Source organism: Callithrix jacchus, chromosome 17, assembly GCF_049354715.1.
Source record: "Callithrix jacchus isolate 240 chromosome 17, calJac240_pri, whole genome shotgun sequence".
Taxonomy (NCBI): Eukaryota; Metazoa; Chordata; class Mammalia; order Primates; family Cebidae; genus Callithrix; species Callithrix jacchus.
In genome coordinates, this window is record NC_133518.1 from 77,107,378 (window position 1) to 77,112,140 (window position 4,763).

Sequence of the window (4,763 nt, forward strand, 5' to 3'; positions counted from 1 at the left end):
ACTCCTGGAGACCCCTGTGTGCATGAGGTCTCAGGCTGCAAATCTTCATCTCATTCTACTCCTGAAGAGGGAAGAGAAGTTAGGAGTCCATGGGAAAGTTCCTAGACACTAGAATTAATCCTGAAAATAAATATTACCACCCCACTTTTCTGAGTAAGCTATAAGGCCCAAGGTAGTTAAGTAATTTCCAAAGACAAACACTCTGAGTGCAGACGTCTAACCTTCAAGTGCAGGCTCATCAGCATCAGAGACAGGGTCTGAGGAGGGGCCACGGCAGATCCCTGTAGGCAAGAGAGTGGCAAAATGGCCTCAGGGCCCTGCTGCTCTCGCTGAAGACAGAGGTCGGGGAGTCTGGCCTCCATGATGGCACCTGTAATACTTGGAGGAAGAGGGTAGTCTGGGGCAGGTGTTCCCTTAGACCGGGCTGAAGGGTGATAACCTGGGCTCCTTACTTCTCTCGAGTTTGCTCTGACACTGTATTTAGGGTTTACACAAGGTATTTTCAATTCTGTTTTGCCAGTAAAGGGACAGGAGATTTCAGAGATACTCTCAGCTCTTAATTGCTGCAATTATCCCATCCTTAGACTGAGCATTTAAAAAAAAATGCTTCGTGGTGTAAGGTTTGGCACGGTCTTAGCGGTTCATGCCACCACAGGTAAAATACCTGCTTGCCCTTAGGAAGTAGCCAAACGGAGTGCGATCAGTACTCCAAAGAGTTGGCGTGGACACGGATTGCTTACTGTTTTCTCCAGCTTACGTCTATCTGCCGTACTCGGAGGACTGATGAATTAACGCAGTGTGGTCTGCTGCCTCTGATCAGTTTATATTCATGGCTGTGATAAATCTGTTGTAGCTAAAAGTCATTTTGTTGACTTACAGGTTTCAATGGCATCTGGTAACAGCCTCTGGGCAGTCCTTTTCAATATTCCACTAAAATGCCAATGAATACGTAGGAAAAGATGAAAACGCTCAGTAAAGCCACAGATGAAGACTGAAACTGATTGATTCTCTTGTGAGAATGGAGGAGGAATCTGCATTCCACATGGTAGAGCCATTTAAAAAAAGAAACCTCTGTGGGTTTTGCCGCACATGCAGTGCTAGGGAAAGTGGAGCATCTAGGATGACTCCGAGGTTTTTGAGCAGAGCACCTGGAAGAATGAAGCTGTCATTACTGAGACAGCACAGACTGCAGGGGAGCGTGGTTTGCGATGAGTGCCAGGAGATGCTGATTATACATCCCAGGGAAGCTGTTAGGGAATTAAATATACCCAACTGGACTTCAGAGAAGTCTGAGCTGGAGAAAAAGGCCTGGACCTTGTCAGTGTTAGAGATGGTTTTTCGACTGGCTGAGATTTCCAGAGGAGGAAGGAGAGAGGACAGAAGAGAAGGGAGGGGAGGGGAAGGGAGGAAAAGAGGGAAGCTGGAAGGGAAGAGGAGAGGATAAGTCTGGAGACTGAGGCTGAAGCCTGTGAGGCATAGAGGTTAGGGAGGCAGGAAGGAACCAGGAAAGAAGACTGCAGAGGAGCTCGCAGTGAGGGGGTTGGAGAACCGTGAGAGTGGCGTCTGCAACGCTGACAAGAAAAGGTGCTTCAAGAAGGAAGGAGCGATCGGCTTCGCCTAATTCTGCTCGTGGGTCGAGTAAGGGGAGGCGTGATTACGGATCGTCAGATCTGGCAACGTAGAGAACACTGGTGACTTGGACAAGGGTGTGTCTGGGGAGCGGTGAGAAGAAAGTTCCAGAATGGGAGACAGGGACCTGGGGAGAACTCCAGATTGCCTCTGCACGGACAGGAGCTGGGGGAGATGAGGACAGAGGAGGCTCCTAGAAATGGAGGTATTCTGGCCGGCTTGCACGCCAAGTGAAAATTACCCAGCGGGGAGGAGAGATCGATAAGGCAGGAGAGAGGGGACAAATGCGGGGGGGGGGCGGGGGAGGAAGGTAGGAGGGGCTGGAATGTAGCGTGCAGGTGGCAGGTTTGACTTTAGATAAGCACAGGCACGATTCTTCCATGATGCAAGGAGGGCCAGCAGGGTGCCCTGGCACAGCTGCAGGGGAATGGGAAGGTGTGGCACAGCTGCAGGGTGATGGGTAGGTATGGCACAGCTGCAGGGGGTGGGAAAGGTGTGGCACAGCTACAGGGGTGGGGAGGTGTGGCACAGCTGCAGGGGTGGGAAGGTGTGGCAAGCTGCAGGAATGGGAAGGTGTGGCACAGCTGCAGGGGGTAGGAGGTGTGGCACAGCTGCAGGGGTGGGAAGGTGTGGCACAGCTGCAGGGATGGGAAGGTGTGGCACAGCTGCAGGGGGTAGGAAGGTGTGGCACAGCTGCAGGGGTGGGAAGGTGTGGCACAGCTGCAGGGGTGGGAAGGTGTGGCACAGCTGCAGGGGTGGGAAGGTGTGGCACAGCTGCAGGGGTGGGGAGGTGTGGCACAGCTGCAGGGGGTGGAGAGGTGTGGCACAGCTGCAGGGGTGGGAAGGTGTGGCACAGCTGCAGGGATGGGAAGGTGTGGCACAGCTGCAGGGGGTAGGAAGGTGTGGCACAGCTGCAGGGGTGGGAAGGTGTGGCACAGCTGCAGGGGTGGGAAGGTGTGGCACAGCTGCAGGGGTGGGGAGGTGTGGCACAGCTGCAGGGGGTGGAGAGGTGTGGCACAGCTACAGGGGGTGGGAAGGTGTGGCACAGCTGCAGGGATGGGAAGGTGTGGCACAGCTGCAGGGGGATGGGAAGGTGTGGCACAGCTGCAGGGGAATGGGAAGGTGTGGCACAGCTGCAGGGATGGGAAGGTGTGGCACAGCTGCAGGGATGGAAAGGTGTGGCACAGCTGCAGGGGTGGGAAGGTGTGGCACAGCTGCAGGGGGATGGGAAGGTGTGGTTGGGGAGGCTGTGGAACTTCTTTTCTGGTTCTATTTCCTCAGTGAAATAATGTTCTTTTTTTTTTTGACAGAATCTCACTCTGTTGCCCAGGCTGGAGTGCAGTGGCACAACTTCTGCTCACTGCAACCTCTGCCTCCTGGGTTCAAGTGATTTTCTTACCTCCAGTTTACTGAGTAGCTGCAATTACAGGCCCTCACCACCATGCCCAGCTAATTATTGTATTTTTAGTAGAGACGGGGTTTCACCATGTTGGCCAGTATGGTCTCGAACTCTTGACCTCATGATCCACCCGCCTCAGTCTCCCAAAGTGCTGGGATGACAGGCATGAGCCACCGTGTCTGACCTAATAATGTGCTTTCAAAGGGAGACTCGTGTAGCAGAGCTGGAAGTGTAAATAAGCCTTTTAGTATGAGGCTTCCCAGTCTGGCAGCTGGGCGTCCTCCTCCCCAAAGCGGGGGCACCTCGACATGCCAAGGAGTTCTTAGAGCTGGAACTCACGGACTTCCTGGATATAGGTTGTCCACAGAGTCACTACGGTTTGAACTTTTAATAAATTTCACTTCCACACAAAGTATAAATAATTTGTGAAATGCAACCCAGAGAGTATTTATTTAAATAAAGTTGCTAATGCTTGATTTCGTTCTTTCTTTTATTTATTTATTTATTTTTGAGACGGAGTTTTGCTCTTGTTACCCAGGCTGGAGTGCAATGGCTCAATCTCGGCTCACCGCAACCTCCGCCTCCTGGGTTCAGGCAATTCTCCTGCCTCAGCCTCCTGAGTAGCTGGGATTACAGGCACGCGCCACCGTGCCCAGCTAATTTTTTGTATTTTTAGTAGAGATGGGGTTTCACCATGTTGACTAGGATGGTCTCGATCTTTTGACCTCGTGATCCAACTGCCTTGGCCTCCCGAAGTGCTGGGATTACAGGCTTGAGCCACCACGCCCAGCCTCGTTCTTTCTTTTGTTTTACAGGTGTGAGCTCCACAGTATGCTGAGGTGCTATGGGCAAGTATCCGAAGTGACGGTGGGTGCATTGGAAGTCCAATCAACGGTGCTAAACCTGGAACTGATTCTCTGTTGCCTTTAGCAGGTTGTTCACGTTTTGTACAGAAGTGGACGTTTTGAACATTCACGCTGCACAGGGCTTCCTGGTTGCTCTGCTCACCTCCATTTCTTCTGCTGCTAGGAAGCCCCTCTCTCCCCAGTGCCAGTGTATCTACGTCCTGCTCTTGCCTGGTGCCGTGTGGCTCTGATGGTCTCTTCTGTGTCCCCTTAGCTCAGGTGCTAAGTAGTCTCTCAGTTTCCTTAAAATAACTGTTTTGTGATGTTATCGGTCCCTTTAAACAAAAAATCCCCTCATCCCTCTTCTTCTCCCTCTCAGCCTTGCACACCCTTTTTAGAACCGAAGTCTTTTCTCTCTGCCTCTTACGGTCAGTGGCTGGCTTGTTACCCAATAGCAATAAGCTAACCTCAAAGATCAGGAAGGTAGGCGGTGCTAAGGCCAGGGACTGGGAGTCTTAGTCAGTCAGCAACACAGTGTCATCTCTCTGGAAAGGAAATTTCCTGTAGCCAGCAAGAGACTTACAAATGCTCAAATCTATAGTCTACTCATCCCTTTCATACGATCAGAGATATGTGCAAAGACTTATGTTCGTCACAGTGCCATTCCTCACAGTGAAAAAGTGGGAGTAGCGCCCATGTCTGTCAGTAGGGCTTGGATGGATAAAGTCTATTATTGAGTCCTATGCCATCGCTCAAGATCACGTTTGAGTATAACCGATGAGAAAATGACCATACTATAATGCTAATTGAAGAAAGAAGATATAAAGCTGTGTGTATGTTCTGATCTCAAATCTTTTAAAAATAAAAATGTGCTTATGTTATATGTTTAA

The 4,763-nt window shown here is 51.0% G+C and overlaps 1 long non-coding RNA gene across 1 annotated transcript; it reads left to right on the forward strand.

Moving 5' to 3' along the window:
* Window positions 1–1,291: 1,291 nt before the first annotated feature.
* LOC118148855 (uncharacterized) lies at window positions 1,292–4,763 on the forward strand. Its single transcript, XR_004735879.3, has 2 exons — window positions 1,292–1,834; window positions 3,844–4,763. It is a non-coding gene; the product is annotated as an uncharacterized LOC118148855 (long non-coding RNA).